The sequence below is a fragment of the Triticum aestivum genome, chromosome 1B (genome assembly GCF_018294505.1).
Source record: "Triticum aestivum cultivar Chinese Spring chromosome 1B, IWGSC CS RefSeq v2.1, whole genome shotgun sequence".
In the NCBI taxonomy this organism is placed as follows: domain Eukaryota; kingdom Viridiplantae; phylum Streptophyta; class Magnoliopsida; order Poales; family Poaceae; genus Triticum; species Triticum aestivum.
In genome coordinates, this window is record NC_057795.1 from 168089132 (window position 1) to 168110862 (window position 21731).

The following is a 21731-nucleotide window of genomic DNA, read 5'->3' on the forward strand; positions in this document are numbered from 1 at the left end:
CCCACCGGGAGTAGGATTCCCCCCTTCCATGTAGTAGGAGTAGGAGAGAAGGAAAGGGAAAAGAAAAGAGAAGGAAGGAGGGGGTGCAGCCCCTCCCCCTAGTCCAATTAGGACTAGGCCCGGGGGGGGGGGGCAGCCTCCCCTCTCTCTTTCCCCTAAAGCCCAATAAGGCCCATATACTCCCCGGCGAATTCCCGTAACTCTCTGGTACTCCGATAAATACCCGAATCACTAGGAACCTTTCCGATGTCCGAATATAGTCGTCCAATATATTGATCTTTACGTCTCGACCATTTGGAGACTCCTCGTCATGTCCCTGATCTCATCCCGGACTCCAAACTACCTTCGGTACATCAAAACACATAACTCATAATATAAATCGTCACCGAACATTAAGCGTGCAGACCCTACGGGTTCGAGAACGATGTAGACATGACCGAGACACATCTCCGGTCAATAACCAATAGTGGAACCTAGATGCTCATATTGGCTCTCACATATTCTACGAAGATCTTTATCGGTCAAACCGCATAACAGCATACGTTGTTCCCTTTCTCATCGGTATGTTACTTGCCCGAGATTCGATAGTCGGTATCTCAATACCTAGTTCAATCTTGTACCCAAGTCTCTTTCCTCGTTATGTAATGCATCATCCGGCAACTAACTCATTAGTAACATTGCTTGCAAGGCTTATAATGATGTGCATTACCGAGAGGGCCCGGAGATACCTCTCCGACAATCAGAGTGACAAATCCTAATCTCGAAATACACCAACTCAACAAGTACCTTCGGAGACACCTGTAGAGCACCTTTATAATCACCCAGTTACGTTGTGACGTTTGGTAGCACACAAAGTGTTCCTCCGGTAAACGGGAGTTGCATAATCTCATAGTCATAGGAACATATATAAGTCATGAAGACAACAATAGCAACATACTAAACGATCAAGCGCTAAGCTAACAGAATGGGTCAAGTCAATCACATCATTCTCTAATGATGTGATCCCGTTAATCAAATGACAACTCATGTCTATGGCTAGGAAACTTAACCATCTTTGATTCAACGAGCTAGTCAAGTAGAGGCATACTAGTGACACTATGTTTGTCTATGTATTCACACATGTATTATGTTTCCGGTTAATACAATTCTAGCATGAATAATAAACATTTATCATGAAATAAGGAAATAAATAGTACTTTATTATTGCCTCTAGGGCATATTTCCTTCACCAACGCCCACACACATCTTGACATTGTGCACTCAATAAGGGAGAGTGTCTCCACGAGTCATTGCTTCCACATATTTGGCAGCTATGCGTATGGCTCATCTTTCTAAGACGACGAACATCCTTGAATGGCAACACATGTTTTGCTAACCTCCATAAGAAAGTTCTAATCTTTCTTTATACTTGGATGTTCCATAATTATGTCCAACACTTTTCCTCGACCCAAGCATTTGAATCTCATCAAGCAAGCCCTCCTTTGGTTCATAGGATGGGAATATTGTAGGAATAGGAACTTCATAGGAAGTGAGATGACATGCATCTCAATTCCTATAAAGAAAAAGATGCCATTTGATGCATCGGATAGGAATTTTTCCGTTGAGTCTAGGCTAATGTTTATTCCCCTTTGAAATGTGAAGGATTGAACCCTATCCTACATAGGAATAGGAATCCATTCCTACAAACCAAAGGGCTCCATAGGAATTTTTCCTTTAAAAATCCTATCCTATGAAATTCCTACAAGATTCCTACAAACCAAAGGAGGCCCAAATCTTCTCTCCTATTTCTTGTGTTAACTAGCATATGGTAGGCCAATCTAACTGATAAATACCCCTTTCTTTCAAAACTGCCATGCCCAAAAGTCTGCCATTGGTGTCGTGCTTAAAGGAACGCCTCTAATTGCTACTGCATCAGAAGGAAGACAATACTATTGTAGTTTATCCTCTCACCACGACGCCGGCGTGTTGTCTATGGGATCACAAACATATATTGGGGGATCACTCGCCAAGCATGCAACATGCCTCATAGTAGTATCTCTTGGGCCAACCCAATTTTGAGTCCAAATCTGTGTCGATGACCAGTTCCCAATTCTCTTTATGAGTCCCTGGGAGAGCACGCCCCTGCCTTGCAATATCGACCTCCAGACTTGGGAGGGATGGGACCCGAGACCATCAGCCAAAATGTCTTACAATGGGTAGTATTTAGCCTTTAAGATCCTTCCACAAAATGATTCAGGTGTAGTCAACAACCGCCATGATAGTCGTGCAAGAATGGCTAGGTTAAAAAGCTTGAGGTCCCTAAACCCAAATCCCCACATTTTTTGGTTGAGTCATCGTTTTCCAAGAAACCCAATGTGGTTTTCGCTGGCCCTCCTTACTGCCCCAAAAGAACCGACGGATTAGGTTATTGAGATGCTCACAAGGTCCTCGGGGTAGCTTGAAACAAGACATAGAATAGACCAGAATCGCCTACCCCACCTATTTAATTAAAATTTATTTGCCGATAAGAGTCCAATAGGGTTGACACTTCCATCGCCCATATACCATCGGTCTTGAATAACAACAGGCTACGTCAACAAATAACAAGTGGTTAACTTGTGTCCGCTTCCACAATCGAATGCAACATCTCCTGCCAGGATGCTCCTTCTCCCGGAAGGTGTGGCACGAGATCCTAGGCTGGATCAGATCAACTGCCGATCTATCGAATGTGGACCCTAACTTCTACTCCTGGTGGGCCCACTCATACGACCGTGAACCCGGGCTGGCGCGAAAAGGATTGGCTTCCACCATCATCCTCGCCGCCTGGTGGCTTTGGAAGCACCAGAACGCCTGCATCTTCGATGGCGAGTGACCTTCGCTCTCCCACCTCACAACATAATTAGAGACGAAGCGCGCCTTTGGGCTAGGGCCGGCGTCACTGGGATCCATAAGATCATCCCTGAGGGGTAGTTTACTTACCTGCATGGGCTGAGCAACCCCCTATCTGTCTTCTTCTAACTCACGTTCATGCCTTCTTGTGTACATGGCTTAGTTAGTTGATGTAATCCCGTGCTGTATCTCTCTTTATCAATAAAAAGATACGCAAACTTTGTCTATTCATGAAGAAAAAAATTGTAGATTTTTTTTGAGGTGGAACTAGGATTGATAAGCTCGAACCCAAAGCGGATAAAATGCATCTTCATAGGACACCCAAAACAGTTGGGTATATCTCCTGTCTCAGATCCGAAAGCAATAAGGGATTGTTTCGAGAATCAGGTCCTTTCTCGAGAAAAAGTTTCTCTCGAAAGAATTGAGTGGGAGGATGGTGGAAACTTGATGAGATTATTGAACCGTCTCTTCAACTAGTGTGTGGCAGGGCACAGGAAGTTGTTCCTGTGGCACCTACACCAATTGAAGTGGAAGCTTATGATAGTGATCATGAAGCTTCGGATCAAGTCACTACCGAACCTCGTAGGACGACAAGGACACGTACTACTTCGGAGTGGTAAGGTGATCCTGTCTTGAAGGTCATGTTGCTAGACAACAATGAACCTACGAGCTATGGAGAAGCGATGGTGGGCCCGAATTCCGACAAATGGTTAGAAGCCATGAAATCCGAGATAGTATCCATATATCAGAACAAAGCATGGACTTTGATGGACTTGCCCGATGATCGGCAATCCATTGAGATAAATGGATCCTTTAAGAAGAAGATGGATGTGGATGGTAATGTCACCATCCATGAAGCTCGACTTGTGGCGAAGTGTTTTTTCACAAGTTCAAGGAGTTGACTACGATGAGATTTTCTCATCCGTAGCGATGCTTAAAGTCCGTCGGATTCATGTTAGCATTAGCTGTATTTATGAAATCTGGCAGATGGATATCAAAACGAGTTTCCTTACCAGTTTTCGTGAGGAAAGATTGTAGGTAATACAATCAGAAAGTTTTTGTCGATCCTAAGGATGCTAAAAGGTATGCTAGCTCCAGCGATCCTTCTAAGGACTGGAGTGAGCATCTCGGAGTTGGAATGTATGCTTTGATGATGATCAAAGATTTTGGGTTTGTACGAAGTTTATGAGAAACTTGTATTTCCAAAGAAGTGAGTGGGAGCACTATAGAATTTCTGATGAGTATATGTTGATCAGAAATGATGTAGAATTTCTAGAAAGCATATAGGGTTATTTGAAAGGTGTTTTTCAATAGAAAACCTGGATTAAGCTACTTGAACATTGAGCATCGAGATCTATAAGGATAGATCAAAATGCTTAATAATACTTTCAAAATGAGAATATACCTTGACATGATCTTGAAGGTGTTCAAGATGGATCAGTCAAAGAAGAAGTTCTTGCCTGAGTTGTAAGGTACGAAGTTAAGACTTAAAGCTCGACCATGGCAGAATAGAGAGAAAGGACGAAGGTCGTCTCCTATGCTTAAGACATAGGCTCTACAGTATGCTATGCTGTGTACCGCACCTGAAGTGTGCCTTGCCATGAGTTAGTCAAGGGGTACAAGAGTGATCCAAGAATGGATCACAGACAGCGGTCAAAGTTATCCTTAGTAACTAGTGGACTAAGGAATTTTCTCGATTATGGAGGTGATAAAAGAGTTCGTCGTAAAGGGTTATGTTGATGCAAGCTTGACACCTATCCGGATAGCTCTGAGTAGAGAGACCGGATACATATAATGGAGCAATAATTTAGAATAGCTCCAAGTAGAACAGTTATTTGGAATAGCTCCAAATAGAGCGTGGTAGCTACATCTAGGAGATGACATAGAGATTTGTAAAGCACACACGGATCTGAAAGGTTCAGACCCGTTGACTAAAAAAACCTCTCTCACAAGCAACATGATCAAACATAAAACTCATTGAGTGTTAATCACATAGTGATGTGAACTAGACTACTGACTCTAGTAAACTCTTGGGTATTAGTCACATGGCGATGTGACCTGTGAGTGTTAATCACATGGCGATGTGAACTGGATTATTGACTCTAGTGCAAGTGGGAGACTGTTGGAAATATGCCCTAGAGGCAATAATAAATAAGTTATTATTATATTTCTTTGTTCATGATAATAGTCTTTTATTCATGCTATAACTGTATTATCCGGAAATCGTAATACACGTGTGAATACATAGACCACAATATGTCCCTAGTGAGCCTCTAGTTGACTAGCTCGTTGTGATCAACAGATAGTCATGGTTTCCTGGCTATGGACATTGGATGTCGTTGATAACGGGATCACATCATTAGGTGAATGATGTGATGGACAAGACCCAATCCTAAGCATAGCACAAAGATCGTGTAGTTCGTTTGCTAGAGCTTTGCCAATGTCAAGTATCTCTTCCTTTGACCATGAGATCGTGTAACTCCTGGATACCGTAGGAGTGCTTTGGGTGTATCAAACATCACAACGTAACTGGGTGACTATAAAGGTGCACTACAGGTATCTCCGAAAGTATCTATTGTTTTATGCGGATCGAGACTGGGATTTGTCACTCCGTGTAAACGGAGAGGTATCTCTGGGCCCACTCGGTAAGACATCATCATATGCGCAATGTGACCAAGGAGTTGATCACGGGATGATGTGTTACGGAACGAGTAAAGTGACTTGCCGGTAACGAGATTGAACAAGGTATCGGTATACCGACGATCGAATCTCGGGCAAGTAAAATACCGCTAGACAAAGGGAATTGTATACGGGATCGATTGAGTCCTTGACATCGTGGTTCATCCGATGAGATCATCGTGGAACATGTGGGAGCCAACATGGGTATCCAGATCCCGCTGTTGGTTATTGACCGGAGAACGTCTCGGTCATGTCTGCATGTCTCCCGAACCCGTAGGGTCTACACACTTAAGGTTCGATGACGCTAGGGTTATAAAGGAAGCTTGCATGTGGTTACCGAATGTTGTTCGGAGTCCCGGATGAGATCCCGGACGTCACGAGGAGTTCCGGAATGGTCCGGAGGTAAAGATTTATATATAGGAAGTCCTGTTTCGGCCATCGGGACAAGTTTCGGGGTCATCGGTATTGTACCGGGACCACCGGAAGGGTCCCGGGGGCCCACCGGGTGGGGCCACCTGCCCCGGGGGGCCACATGGGCTGTAGGGGTGCGCCTTGGCCTACATGGGCTAAGGGCACCAGCCCCAAGAGGCCCATGCGCCTGGGGAAACCCTAAAGGAAGAGTCCCAGCAGGGGAAGGCACCTCCTAGGTGCCTTGGGGGGGGGGGGGAGGACTCCTCCCCTGGCCGCCGCCCCCTTGGAGATTGGATCTCCTAGGGGCTGGCGCACCCCCCCTTGGGATCCCTATATATAGTGGGGTAGGAGGGCCTCCCAAACACACCTTATGCCTTTGGTGCAGCCCCTCCCTCTCTCCCAAGTTCCCCTCCTCTCCCATGGTGCTTGGCGAAGCCCTGCGGGATTGCCACGCTCCTCCACCACCACCACGCCGTTGTGCTACTGTTGGATGGAGTCTTCCTCAACCTCTCCCTCTCTCCTTGCTGGATCAAGGCATGGGAGACGTCACCGGGCTGTACGTGTGTTGAACGCGGAGGTGCCGTCCGTTCGGCACTAGGATCATCGGTGATCTGAATCACGACGAGTACGACTCCATCAACCCCGTTCACTTGAACGCTTCCGCTTAGCGATCTACAAGGGTATGTAGATGCACTCCCCTTTCTACTCGTTGCTGGTCTCTCCATAGATAGATCTTGGTGTTACGTAGGAAAATTTTGGAATTTCTGCTACGTTCCCCAACACCATGGTCCGCCTTCCATGATCTTCTTCCAATCTCCTAAGCAATGGCATTGAACCAGAAAAAGATTTGGTCCTTTGATGTTAAAAGTAACACCTTGGGCCGCCATCCACGCGTTGCTCATCTGAGACAGGAGAGCCGCATGGCTGAACGACTTTGTTGTATGGACCCGAAATAGAGCCAACCATCGTACATCTTTAACCAGATCCTCTACCTCCTCCGAGAAGTCAAGGTCTTGTTCCTCCTCTCCATGGAGCCGCATACCAGCAAATTGATCTTCCAACTCACGTTGCGGTCCCCAGTACTCGCCAAAAGCATCATCACCCTGATCCGATCTACCTCCTCCCTCCAAGACTCCTCCCGTCCCCCTCCTGTCCTCCATCCTCCCGCCTTTTACTACCCTCGCCGCCTCACCCCCGATCGCCTTGTCATCTCCTCCAGACCCCATCTCACCCCCCTGATCGCCATCGAACCCTAGCCCCGTCTCTTCCATCCCTCCCGCCTCCTTCAGCTTTAGATCGGCCATGCAGATTGCCCTGCACAACCTCAGGTGGTAGCCCTCGTTAGTCCGATCGAGACGAGCGGACGCCGACGAGGTTTGTCGTGGACTCTGGCTTGATCTCCAGAGGAGAAGGTGGAATCCTAGAAAACCCTAGGGATTATTTTATTTTTGAGGATTACAATCGAATGTCGTAGATCAGCCTGAAACGTACCACGAGGCCCAGGCCCAGCCTAGTCACGAGGCTCTCCCTCTGTCACCTCGCGCCGCATCCTGAAACGTCGCTCTCTTCCCTCATCAAAAAAAGGTGACGGTTCGTGGTCTGGTCTGGAGATTGCGGAGGCGATCGGGAGGCGATCGCGACCTAGTCTCTGGTGTTCTAGGGTTCCTCCATCTCGCCGCCCAGGATCGGCTTCTTTCCCCGTTAGCGAAGCGCGGTGCGTCTCCCTAGGGCCTAGGGTCGTACACCACTAGGAACCCTAGGTTGGAGGACGTGGGGAAAGAAGGAAGAGGGATTGAACAATGGACGGAGTCGCCGATATGTTGCGGGGTTTGAAGTTGTCGGAAGAGGAGAAGAAGGGAGTGAAGATCAGATGCGCAATGCAAGGTAAGGGGAAGGAGTGGTTGATACAGGCGGTAGGCAAGGTCATGTCGGAGAAGCTAGCCCACCCAGATGCCATCTGTTTTACCTTAGGCAAAGTCTGGTGCCCGATCAAGGGGATTGATTGCAAGGAGATAGGAGTGAATCAGTTCCCGTTCACGTTCTTCCAGGAATCGGGGAAGAGGAAGGCGCTCGAAGATGGGCCGTGGATGTTTGACAAAGAGTTGGTGGTGGTGGAGGAGTATGTGCCAATGAAGAGACCGGATGATTATCAGTTCAATAACATCCCAATATGGGTTAGGGTTTACAACCTTCCTCTTGGCATGATGAATGGCGATTCAGCAGAGGATATAGGAAGCCTCATTGGTGAGTTTGTTGAAGCTGACACAAGTGCAGATGGAAGCGCCTTTGGGAGATTTCTGAGGATCAAGATTCGGATGCGTATTGACAAACCGCTTATGCAGGGATTCACGCTGGAAGATGAGGAGGAAAAAGATAAAGGGAAGTGGGGGGTAGGAGATAGTAATGGAGAGGGAGAGGAGGAGGCTGACAGAGGATGGTGTAGGTTTGAGTATGAGTTCCTCCCGGATTTTTGTTATACTTGTGGTATCATAGGGCATGGTGACAAAGACTGTTCGATCAAGGTAGCGAAGGGGGAGAAACAACAGTATGGTAAATGGATCAAGGCTGATCTGGGCCATAGGAGGGTTGCTTCGGAAGGAGTGGGGTGGAGGAGTGGGGCTAGGAGTGGAGGAGGAGCCAGAAGCTATGGCTACAGCCGTTCTGGAGGGCGTTCGGGGAGTGGAAGCGACAGCCTGAGTTGGAGGAAGAACGATTTCAGGTCCAGTGAAGAAGGACGAAGGAAGAATGAGGTAGGGGAGGAGGTCAATAACTCAGTCAAACAGCTCATTGCTCCCATCAGGACTGGTGAACCGAGGAAGTTGGACCTGGGGGCGGGAAAAATACAGAGGCCTGAGGATGTGGTAGGCCAGAAGAGGGACATTGTTGATACTGTGGAAGCTGGTAACAAGGTTGAGATGCTGATTAATGCAATGGGGGAGAACAAACAAAACACTCCGTCCAGAGTGATCCAGAAGGGTTCAGGCATAGAAGCTAAGGGCCAGGACGGTCTGAGCAAGAGTCCGGGGGGGAAGCGTTTTAAGAAGAAGGGGAGGGATAAACCGAGGGTGGAGTGCAACAGGGAGTGGGAGGGGATAGTAGGGTCAAAGAGGGAGAGGGTGGATGCGGAGGGTATGGAGGAAGGAAGGAAGGAGAGGAGGATGGAGGAGGATACTGTGGTGGGTGAGACGGTTTTTAGTCAGGAGGAGGTGACTACTGGAACAAAAGCGGCCGGGCTGTCCACGCAGCCCCGCCGAGCACAATGAAAATCATCGGATGGAACTGCCGGGGTTTGGGCAATGGCCCGGCAGTTCGAAGCCTCCTCGAGATGGGGAGGGTGGAGGAGCCCGACGTTCTTTTTCTGGCTGAAACAAAGATGACAGTGGAGGAGTTGGAGAAGTTTAGGTGGATGTTAGGTATGGCACATATGTTAGCATGGAGCTCAGAGGGGAGGAGTAGGGGGGTGGCGCTCTTTTGGAGGTGTGAGGTGGATGTGAAGCTGAGATCATTTGGACGGAGACATATTGACGTGGATGTAACTGAGGGAGATGGCAGAATCTGGAGACTCACCGGGGTGTACGGCGAATCTGTTACTGAACGGAAGGGTGAAACTTGGCGGATGATGCGGCTTCTAGGACAACAACATTAGCAAGATCGACCATGGTTATGTTTGGGTGATTTTAATGAGATTTTGTCTCTTGATGAGAAGGTCGGAGGGGCCATCCGGCCGCAATGACTCATGGACAATTTCAGGCAAGCACTGGAATCCTGTGGGCTCTCTGATCTCGGCTATGAGGGTGATAAGTTTACCTGGAGAAACCATAGCCGAGAGGTAGATGCTTATATCTGTGAGAGGCTTGACAGAGCAGCAGCTAATGATCGTTGGTGTAATTGGTTCCCTGAGTTCACGGTACTTAATGGGCCTCCCCGTCACTCGGATCACAGACCGGTTATTGTGTGCACCCAAGGAGAAAATAGAAGGGGACCCGGGGGCGATCGAGGCTTTCGGTTTGAGGCATGGTGGCTTAAGGAGGATGGGTGTAGTGAACAAGTGCAGGCGGCCTGGGAGGAGGGATGCATGGAGGAACACGGGGGTGTCTCGACTGGCTTAAGGAATGTCGCAAGAAGAATGACGAAGTGGGGAAAGGAGGTGGTAGGAGAGTTGGAGGAGCGGCTGAAGCAGGCTCGTCGTGATCTTGAAACGACTATGCGAGCTCCTGTGAGTGAGGCGAAAGTTCGGGAGGAAGCTAAATTGCGTCGTCAAGTAGAAAAGTTGGAAGAGAGGAGGAATATCAAAGCAAGACAGAGATCTCATGTATCTTGGTTGAAGGATGGCAGAAGTACGCGCTACTTTATGGCTGTGGCATCCGCGAGGAGGAAAGCAAACAGGGTGAAGAAGTTGAGAAGGGAGGATGGTACGGAGGTGAAGGAGGGAGGGGATCTTAACGATTATGTTTGTTCTTATTTTCAGGATCTTTTTACCTCGTCCCAAGGGAGTAGAACGGCGGAATTAATCGAGAAAGTTCAACCCCGTGTAACTAGTGCTATGAGAGCTATTCTGGAGGCGGAGGTGACAAGGGAGGAGGTGAAAGCGGCTCTGGATCATATAGGAGACCTTAAGGCACCTGGACCGGATGGGATACCCTCTATTGTGTACAAGAAACACTGGCATTTCATGGGGGAGAAAGTGATTGAGGAAGTGCTTGCGGTCCTCAACGGTGGGGCCATGCCAGAGGGATGGAATGACATTGTCGTTGTCTTAATACCCAAAGTTAAGTCCCCGAGCAGAATCAAAGACCTGAGGCCAATCAGCTTGTGTAATGTGGTTTACAAATTGGTGTCTAAGGTCATCTCGAACCGACTCAAGTTGGTACTCCCAGAAATTATTTCGGACAACCAAAGTGCCTTTGTGCCAGGGAGGCTGATTACAGATAACGTTCTCATTGCATATGAGTTGTCACACTTCCTGATGAACAAGAGGACAGGAAAGGATGGGATTGTTGCTGTGAAGGCGGACATGAGTAAAGCCTATGACCGTGTCGAGTGGAATTTCTTGAGAGCCATGCCGGTAAAGCTGGGATTTGGATCGCGCTGGATCGGCCTAGTCATGAATTGTGTCAGTACTGTCAAATACCAGATCAGAATCAATGGTAGTTTAACGGCCCAGTTCTCCCCATCTCGAGGTTTTCGACAAGGTGACCCAATATCACCATATTTGTCCGTTATTTGCGCGGAAGGGCTTTCATCGCTGCTCCATGACGCCGAGGCTGCAGGAACAGTGAGCGGAGTGAAACTGTGTCGGACTTCACCGGTCGTCTCCCATTTACTGTTCGCCGATGATTCTATGCTGCTTCTCAAGGCCAAACATAACGAAGCCCAATCACTGAGAGATATCTTGGATCTCTATGAGAACTGCTCCGGACAGTGTATTAATTTGGAGAAATCGGCAGTTATGTTTAGCCCGAACACCGGAGGAGAGGCCAGAACTGCTGTGAAGGACGCCCTCCGGATTCAAAGTGAAAATTGGAATGATAGGTATTTGGGGCTGCCGGTGCATGTAGGTAAGTCCAGGAAGAAGGCATTCGCTTTCGTCAAAGGGGCCATGGCGGGCAGAGTGTATGGGTGGAAAGAGAAGTTAATAGCAAAACCAGGAAAGGAAGCCCTAGTCACCACAGTAGCACAGGCCATTCCAACTTTTGCTATGTCGTGCTTTTACCTCACTAAGTCCTTTTGCGAGGAGCTCAGCTCTCTTATTGGCAATTACTGGTGGAGCCAGCAAGACAAGGAGAACATCACCCACTGGATAAGTTGGAAGAAGCTCATCTTACCCAAGGCGCAGGGGGGTCTCGGATTCCGCGATATGCATGGATTCAATCTGGCCATGTTGTCGAGGCAGGTTTGGAGGCTCATTCAATCACCAGATTCCCTTTGTGCACGTATTCTGAAAGCCCGTTACTTCCCGACCGGGTCTCTTCTGGATGCAAGGCCTGTCGACGGCATTTCATACTCTTGGAGGAGCTTGCTGCATGGTCTTGACCTCTTTCGGGAGGGATATATATGGAGAATAGGTGATGGAACCGGGGTTAGAATATGGAGCGATCCGTGGTTACCGCGTCCAGGGTCTCGTAGTGTGATTACACCGCGTGGACAATGCCTACTGGAGTGGGTTAGCGATCTTATTGACCCGGTCACCGGCAATTGGGATGAGCAGCTCGTAAGGGACACTTTCTGGAGTGAGGATGCAAATCAGATCATGCAGATTCCGCTAAGGGAAGGTGTCCAAGACTTTATCGCCTGGCATTATGACACAAGGGGATTACATTCCGTTAAGAGTGCCTACAAGCTGCAGGCTCAGCTTGAGCGAATGAGAGAGAACAGAGATGTAGGTGGGAGTTCAACCAACCCAGGGAATTTGAATGAGATCCGGGACGATTCGTGGAAAAGGATTTGGAAGTTGCCGTGTCCTCGAAATATCCAGATGTTCACTTGGAGGTTGAAACACGAATCCCTAGCTCTTCGTACCAATGTGGCTCGCAGAGGGATCCCGATCACGGACACGAAATGTCTCTTCTGTGCGCGGGCGGCTGAGGACGGAGCACACCTGTTCATCAAGTGTAAATCGGTGAAGTGCGTGTGGCGGGAGCTATCACTCGAGGGAGAACGTGCACAGCTGGAGAGAATAGGGTCCGTGCATGCAATGCTCGAATTCTTGTGGGGGTTGGATGAGAAAAAGTGCCTCCATATACTCACCTTCTGGTGGTTGTGGTGGGCCAATCGTAACAAGCTGCGTAAGGGCCAGATGCCAATCACAGCGGAGTTGCTTGCGAGGCAAACGAGGGCCAATGTACTCGAGTACTGGGAAATCTTCCGACAGCCTGCGGTGAAGTCGCAGCCGGACAAGTGGCGGCCCCCAGTGAATGCAGAGTACAAAATCAACGTCGACGGATCGTTTGTGCCGGGAGAAATCCATGCTGGCTGGGGCGCGGCAGTGAGAACGAAGGATGGTCGGCTGGTGTGCGCCAGGGCTGGCAAGCAGGATCACGTCACGGATGCCTTTGCCGCGGAGATTTATGCCATGTCACATGCGGTCACCATGGCAGCGGATCTCGGCATCGTTCGGCTCGAACTGGAGACGGATTCCCAACTCTTAGCTGAGGCCTTGGACTTGCAAAGAGTGGATTCTTCTGCCTACGCATCTGTCATTGAGGACACGAAGTACCAGCTCAAGCTTTGGTTTGCTGAGGTTGTAATCACCGTGTGTAGACGCACGGCGAATTCTGTAGCTCACGATCTTGCCACAATTGGCCGTAGTTGTGATCCCAACCAGTATATGGAATGGGACTCGAATGTACCTGCCCATGTGGGCGCCTCTGTAATAGGTGATATGCCTAAACTCAGTTAAGTAATAAAGCTTTGCTTTGCTCAAAAAAAAAAGAAAGAAAAGAGAAAAAAAAGGAAACGTCGCTCTCCCCTTCCTCCCATCGCCTCCAGGTCTCCAGTGCTCCATCCGCCATCGCCTCCAGTGCTCCCGCCGCCATCGCCGGCGCACGGCACTGACCGGAAAACACGCTCTCAGCTAGGCGCCAGCACCGCCGCCGCTTCCAGGTTCGGAGCGCGCTTGACCGGCAGCAGGCCTCCATTGCCCCGGCCAGGTCGCAGGTTAGTAAAAAACCTAAGTCCGTCTACAGTTTGGCGGGCACCACTTCTGCTATGTTGTTGCTATTCTGCTTTAGTTAACACTAGAATGAAGCAAATTGATATTCTTGCCTGCAGACGCTCCTTCAATCAGAACCCTGGGATGTCTAGTTTGGTCAAAACTGACATGTCAAATTTGTGTGAACTCTTGTTGTTGTCGATTACAAGCTAGCTAGTGTAAAATTCTGCTTTCCTGTATGGTTTCCTACTCTAATTTCTTGTACCGCACTGTATGGTGCGCACCGGTTCTACTCTCTCAAATAAGAAAACGGAGCTGCTAAAAATCAGTCGACTGAGACTTCGTGAAGTCTCAGTCGACGCCTCAACCTTTGGATCGTTGTTGCTTTAAGATTCACGCAGCGCCGTGTCTTTGTCTCAGTTCGGCCCATTAAAGCGTGAGTCTGGCCTGTTTTCCTGTCTGTTTCGTTGTTTGGTCTGGGTTCCTTGTCGTGGTGGTGCGAAGATGACAGGGTTTGCCCGTGGACTGGGCTGGTATTTAGCCCTTTTTTGTTGTTTGCTTTTTATTCTTTTTCTTTCTTTTGTAAACTTTTACAATTGGAGAGAGAGAAGGGGAAGCTGTCACCATTACTGTATGTGACTTAGGGAGGGGAAGAGGTCCTGCCACATACACTCCTCTCTCAGTACTCTCTTTGTAGTATGGGTGTTTCTCCTTGTGTGCAAGTGGCCATCCTTTTTTACTTGAAAAAAAGTCTGCTTTTTTGTTGTTGCCTAATCAATGTGTTTATTCCACTTCTATTTTTATTTTTTTTCTTCATAATTTTATGTACCTTCTAACATATCATTTATCATTTGCTTCTTTATTATTGTTTTTGCTTTTAACTTTTTTATTTGTCCAGTTGCACTATCTTTTTCAATGTGCAACGTGAGTTAAGCAAATTTCCAGTAAGACATTTTTTATTTTTTTCATATTATGTGATGTGTTTTTTAGTATTTTAGCGTACCATTTGCACATTTCTAGTGACACGATTGCTGCAATTATTTTCTTCGTTGTTTTTTTTTTGTCGTTGTTTTTGGGCCGTTTTTAGGTCAGCAATTATTTTCACCAGTTTTCTACTTAATCATTAGCTATTGTATTAAATATGTATGTGTGGTGTGTATTATTCAGCATGTATGTATGGAGGAGTTCAAAAACACTGGGTAACTCAGCAACCTTTTTCCATTTTTCATTTTTTGGGCCTTGTGTTTCTTATTAGTTTTTGTCACGATACCACCCTCTTTTTATTAACTTTTGTTTGGTGTGTGTTAAAAAAAGTTGGTTGTGCCATGCAATGAAAGGGGTTATTTACATGACGGGAGAGGGAGGGGGAGGTAGTTGTATGTTCGATACTAGGCTTTTGCAACTGCAAGTGTCTCCCTAGATGGCAATTGCTTGCCTCCCTCCCGACTGCAACTGGCTTGGGTTTTTGTCGGAGGGCGAAGGAAGAGGGGAGGGCAGTTACATGTCCGACACTAGGCTTGCAATTGCAAGTGTCACACTTAACTGCATGCCTACACACCCTACTGCAGTCGACCTTTTTTGGTGGGCAACATGAGGGGATAGTTGCATGTCCAACACTAGGGTTGCAATTGCAAGTGTTGTCCTCGGCTGCACTTGCATGCCTACACACGCAACTACAACCGAAACTTTTTTTGGTCGGTGGGCGGCGAGAAAGGAGGGCGGGCAGTTGCATGCCCAACACTAGGCTTGCAATTGCAAGTGTTGTCCTCGGCTGCAATTGCATGCCTACACACTCGGTTGCAACTAATCTTTTGATTTGTCGATGGTCAGTGGGAGATGGGTGGGGGGGGGGGGGACAGGTGCATGTATGGCATTAAACATGCAGCTCCAAGTGTCGCCTTGTGAGCAATTGCATGTCAACACACCTGATTGCAACTAACGTTTTTGTTTTGTTGGTGGGCAAAGGGATAGGGGGAGCGCGGTTGCATGCCCGACACTAGGCTTGCAACTACAAGTGTCGTCCTTCACTACAACTGCACATCTCTCCTCCCTACTGTAATTGGCGTTGTGTTTTTGCCGGAGCCTGGCAGAAGAGTAGGGGGGCAGTTGCATGCCCGGAAGTAGGCTTGCAACTTCAGGTGTCTCCCTCCACTGCAATTTGCATGCCTCCCTCCCGATTGCAAATGGCCTTCTATTTTTTTGGAGGGCGATGGGAGAGGGGAGCGAAGTTGCAAGTCTGGCGATAGGCTTGCAACTGTAAGTGTCGCACTCGACTGTGACTGCATGCCTACACACCCAATTGCGACTAACCTTGTTGTTTTGTTGGTGGGCGACATGAGAGATGGTAGTTGCATGTCTGACACTAGGGTTGCAACTGCAAGTGTCGCCCTAGACTGCAATTGCATGCCTACATGCCCAACTGCAACCAACCTTTTTTTGGTCGGTGGGTGGCAAGAAAGGGGGAGGGTAGTTGCATGCCCAACACTAGGCTTGCAACTGCAAGTGTCACCCTCAACTGCAACTGCATGCCTACATACCCGATTGTAACTGATCTTTTGCTTTGTCGATGGTCGATGGTAGACGCGGGGGGAGGGGGTTGTAGGTCTGGCACTAGGCCTGCAACTACAAGTGTCGCCATGTCTACAATTGCATGTCGACACACCTGACTACATTGACATTTTCTTTTTGTTGGTGGATAGCAGGAGAGGGGAGCAGTTGCATGCCCAACACTAAGCTTGCAACTGCAAGTGTCGTCCTCATCTGCAATTACATGTCTTCCTCCCGACTGCAACTCGCCTTGTGTTTTTGTTGGAGGTCGATGGGAGAGGAAGGGGTAGTTGCATGCTCAGCACTAGGCTTGCAACTACAAGTGTGGCCCTCGACTGCACACGCAACTCCAAGTGTCGTCCAAGATCACAACTACACGATGTAACATGAAACACAACTATAAAGGGTACAAACGCCTGCAGCTAGCCGCTCCCTACACTTTTATTATTTTTTTCAAATACACATTAAACATTTTTAATATATTTTTTACATTTTTAAAATATATGGCAGTTTTTTAAAATATTATTGAACAATTTACAATTACACAATGAATTTTTTAATACAGAATAAAAATTTAAAATACGGAAACACTTTTTTCTAAAATATCACGACAAATGTAAACAAGTGCTTCAAGAAAAAACACAAACAAAAGAAAAAAAGAAAAGGAAAAAAAGCAAAAACAAACAAAAAACTAGACTCACGAAATCATGCAAAGACCTAACGATACGCTAGTGGTGCGCTTCAAGAAGTAGCGCCCAGAAAAATCACAAGACAATAAAAAATCGGTGGCCAAAAGCACTTGTCATGTACATTTTTGTCTCTATCATGGGCCCATACTTTTTTGTTCAACACCCTTTTCCCTGTGTGTATAAAACAAACAAACAAGGAAATATCCGTGTCCAAATACACAAACAAAGAAAACAAATAAACAAGAGGGAACAAGAAAAGCCTAGAAATCAGGCTGATACAGCCCATCAGACGCCAAGTCAAGAAATGGGCCTAATCTACTTTAGATGATGTCAGCTGAGTGAGACTTCGCGAAGTCTAAGTCGACTGAGACCTAGACAGACCCATAAGAAAATAAAAGGACAAATCAGGGAGGAACCTCCTCGGTTGCAGTTAGTATAGGAATGGGACCACCTTTTCCACCAACGTCCAAAGTTACGTAGGTTTAGAAACAAAATATATGTTCACCTTTTGTTACCTGATGTCTACAGCGGAAATGATTCTCGAGCAACAGGTGTGATGAAGTTTGCCTTAGTGAAGAAAAACAAAAGAATCCAGTAAAATCTTGAGGGGAAGGGAAACATGGTTATTTGGTCATGGTCAACCATGTCGCCTCTTGTTATAATGGGAAATAAAAACATTACAATGTCACCAGAGAAATTAGTTCATTCAGACGTTTACGATGGAAAATGTGTTAAATCCAAAAATGCTAGTTGCAAACTTGCAATGAAGATTTCACCCAAATTTTCTAAACTGTCTCTTTGCTACAATTTTATGTAGGTGTAGCTCCAAGAACAGGTGTTCTGTGGCGTGTATTGATGGCCAATAGCGAGTTCGAGTATGTGAAGAGGGAATTCGAGTTCGACCATCACCTCCCGGCCTCCAACTGGATCATTGTCTGCTTAGATGGCTGTCATTTCCACCGGTACTGTTCATCTCTTCCTTCAATAAGGAAAAAAAGTGGTTAAGCAACTGCATAGATCATTTCACCATGTCAAGTTCTTAATCTTGTCCATGCACCAATGTCTTTTGCTTGATTGTTGAAGTATAAGCATGTGGGAAACATGCAATGAAGGTTACTATATGCATATCTGGGAATTACTGTTGCTTCAGATTATAAATAGCTTATCTTTGTTGTTCCAGTCTCCACTAATTTCACTCCTCTTTTTGTTAGATTCTCGAAGATACACGCCTTTGAGAAACCAAATGATGAGAGCGCTTTAAGATTGATGAATGCTTGTGCTAGTTCTATCCTCGAGGAATTTCCTGACATAGTGTTTTCTTATGGTGTTAGAGCATCTCTAGCAGACCCCTTAAAAGAGCCAAAACTGTAAAATAACTGCTTTTTACAGGATTGAGCGGAAAAACCGACCCGGCCAAACCACTCAAAATCGGCCGACCCGCATATTTTTTTGAGGGAAACCTTAAAATAAGCCTCCAATCCTGCAGTTGTTCAAGATTCAGGGCAAATTTTTCTGTTCACCTTAAAAAAAGACAGTTGGCGGGAGGGAAGTTTCAGGTCCAACCGCCAGAATAGTTTTCATTTTGATCAAGATCTATCATGTCAGTCTCGATTCCGGCCAAATTTCCAGCAGACAGGCCTGATCTGGAGCGATTCTAGTTGATTTCGGTGGGCCGGCGCTAGCTCCGTGCGTGCTCCTTGGGATCCGTTCCAATGTAGCCTGCGCGGTACCACAAAACAGGTTTAAGGTTCCCCTTATAATGCTTTTACGGTACCGCGATATAAGGGATCTACTAGAGATGCTCTTAGCGATGAGTACAGGTATAACCCGTATAACATCTTCTCATGAAAGTTAGATTGTAAAATGGATGCAAATTTTATATTAAAAATTTGTATGCAAATACTTTTATGAATGGAGATACTTTTGAATTGCACGGGCTTTGTTCTCAGATAATAATGTTAGGTTCTCATATTTCTGTTTGCTTTGCAGTTTTGTTTTCAGAGAGGGAACAGAATTCTGTCAAAGACTTCTCTACCAATAATTGCAGCAAAATTCTCTCTTTGTGTGTTTCTTACATCACACCTGTGTATGTGATGAAGTTGAAAGATTTCTTTCCAAATAAAGAGTTGAGAGAGGCTCCATATTTTGATGGGCGAGTTGTATGCTATCCAAATATGAAGACCATTCGTGATTATTTGGCATGGAGGCAACTGGACTGTAAGCTTCTTTAACTACAGTCGACAGTTTCCTAGTATAAGTGATAAGATTCTTGTATTTTGCAATTGTGCATGTTGATCTCCTCTACAATAACCTCTTGTCGTGTATGTTATTCCCCCAAAGTTGTAGAAACGTCAGCAATATTAAATAAACACAAGTATGGTGTATGTATCATCATTCAATAGATTTGTATGTCCGGTTGCTCCGTTGCTTAGTTTGTTTTAGTTTATTGGGTAAGTATAATGAACATATTTAATTTGAGACGTGTGTTTCAGGTCATAGAAATAATCATTAAAATACATGCTTCTAGACAATAGTGATATCTGAAAAAACTGAAAAAGAGGCACAACAAGCATTGAAGGTAATCTAAGTTTTATAGAGTTTGAGTTGTCTTTTGTATCATTTGTATAAATTCTTTTTTGTGAACCATCTATTCTAGGGAACATTTTCTAAGGATAAAAACGAGTTGCTTTCACAACAGTTCCAAATCATCCATGATGATGAATCGACTATGTTCCGAAAAGGATCCAGCGTTTATCGAGATAACGTAATGGTGTCAACCATACAAAAGGAAATCATCATTAAATGTTCCTACTCATTCTCAGTGACATATTTTCCATGTTTCTGTCACAAGATATCGCTTGCATGATTTATGCAAATGACCATCATAGTTTCTAATCATAACTTGGTGCAGAGATCAATCTAGCATTTCTGAATTCGCATCTGATATCCAGATAGTTAAATGTGAAAAGTCCCTCTATACTTTAGTTTTGAGGGATAATGGGAACTCCGTATTTGGCATTTCACGCCATTTCCTTGTCTGATATTGGTCGAATGCTATAATTCTTCTAATCAGCTGTGCAGATTACGTAATGTATTTCTATTGTGGGTCTGATTGTTGAATAATGTTATTTTGTGGGACATGTTTTGCTCAACTCTTACTTAAGAACAGTTAACCCTGTATGGTGCTCTTTCGAATACTGATGGAAGTGTTGTTGTACATATCATTGCAGGTAGAAACAACGCTGAAAATTGACGATTATGGGAATCTTATAAAAAGAACCCGGTTGGCAATTACAGTGTCAATTTTTGATATCATAGGACATGAGTTTCGAGAAAAACATCAAAACATTCTTCGAGAAGGTTAGTTGAATCATTATAGTTTTAGCAATGCTTCCAGTCCAGCTCCAGTCAACTTTTGATACATACAACCAGTACTGTACTGTATACAACATCGGTCTAACTGTGTGTTTGGGAGAAGAAAAATATAGATACGAATATATTATAGAAGTACGAATACATCCATAGGCTTCCATGTTGTAATTGAACTGTTGTTCATATCAGCGCCTGCCAAATTGATCAGTGAGGACCCCTAGTTTCCTATTTATGGAATGTATATGCTCCAATGCCATTTACAGTTTCTTGTCGACAGTAGTACAATATGTAACATCTGAATTTATCTGTTCATCTACACCAGTATGTATGGTAGGACTAGGGTTCCTACCGGCTCTACTCCGTAGGTTATACGGGCAGAACAGCGAGGGTTGGGGGCGAGGGCGGCGGCTCCGGCGTGTTGGCGCCGTCGCGAGGGAGAAGAAGGGCGGCGGCGGCTAGGGCAAGGTGCGGCTAGGGTTTCCGGCTCCTCTGGAGCCGGGCAATATGATAGAACTATCTTTATTGCTTGATCTCAAACGATGTCTTACAACTAGTATTTATAACTTTAGCCTAAGATAACTTGCTAAAATAACTTGCCTAAGATAACTTGTGGGTCAAGCCCCTAATACTAATGCCCGGTGGGCCTCTTTCGGGTATAGACCAAACCGGTCATAACATCTCTCCCCGCCTGTGCAAACAGCTCGTCCTCGAGCTGAAAGTCTGGATAGTGTTGGCGGAATTCCTCACGCTGCTCCCAAGTAGCCTCCTCCTCCGGAAGGCCCGCCCACTGAACGAGGATGAACCAGACGCCACGACGGAGCTGCGCCTGCAACACCTTTGCCGGCTCTGGAAGAATGCGACCATCGGCCATGGGAGGAAGCGCCGGAGGAGCCGCCGGTGGCTCGCCACGGAAAGGCTTGAGCAGCCCCACATGGAAGACGTCGTGGATGCGAGCGCGGGCTAGAAGCTGAAGACGATAGGCCACCTTCCCAATGCGCTCCAAGATAGGGAAGGGCCCGGCGTAGCGAGGGCCGAGCTTGCGCTTCGCGCGCGGGTCGAGTGACTGCGTAGAGCGATGGAGAAGATGCAGCCACACCCAATCACCCACCGCGAACTCTGCCTCGCGATGATGATCGTCGTAGTAGTGCTTGGCCAGCTGCTGGGCCTGAAGGAGACGCTGACGAACCTCAGCAAGCATCTCGTCACGAGTGCGGATGAGGTCACCCGCAACCTCTGTCCGAGCTGTCTCCGGATCCACCGGAAGTATAGGCGGGGGTGGTCGACCATAGACCACCTCAAACGGCGTAGCGCGCAGGGCGGAGTGATAAGAGGTGTTGTAGCAGTACTCCGCCCAAGAGAGCCAGTCCACCCAAGCGCGAGGCCGATCACCTGTCACACAACGCAAATACATGGCAATGACCTTGTTAAGCACCTCGGACTGACCGTCCGTCTGAGGATGGAATGCCGTACTCAGGCGGAGCTGGACACCCGCCATCCTGAAGAGGTCGCGCCAG

At 46.7% G+C, this 21731-nt stretch overlaps 1 long non-coding RNA gene across 1 annotated transcript; it reads left to right on the top strand.

Moving 5' to 3' along the window:
• Positions 1-13374: 13374 nt before the first annotated feature.
• On the top strand, positions 13375-20725 carry LOC123113994 (uncharacterized). The gene is made up of 4 exons (XR_006456363.1): positions 13375-13614; positions 17663-17807; positions 18835-19062; positions 20076-20725. It is a non-coding gene; the product is annotated as an uncharacterized lncRNA (long non-coding RNA).
• The last annotated feature ends 1006 nt before the right edge of the window (positions 20726-21731 follow it).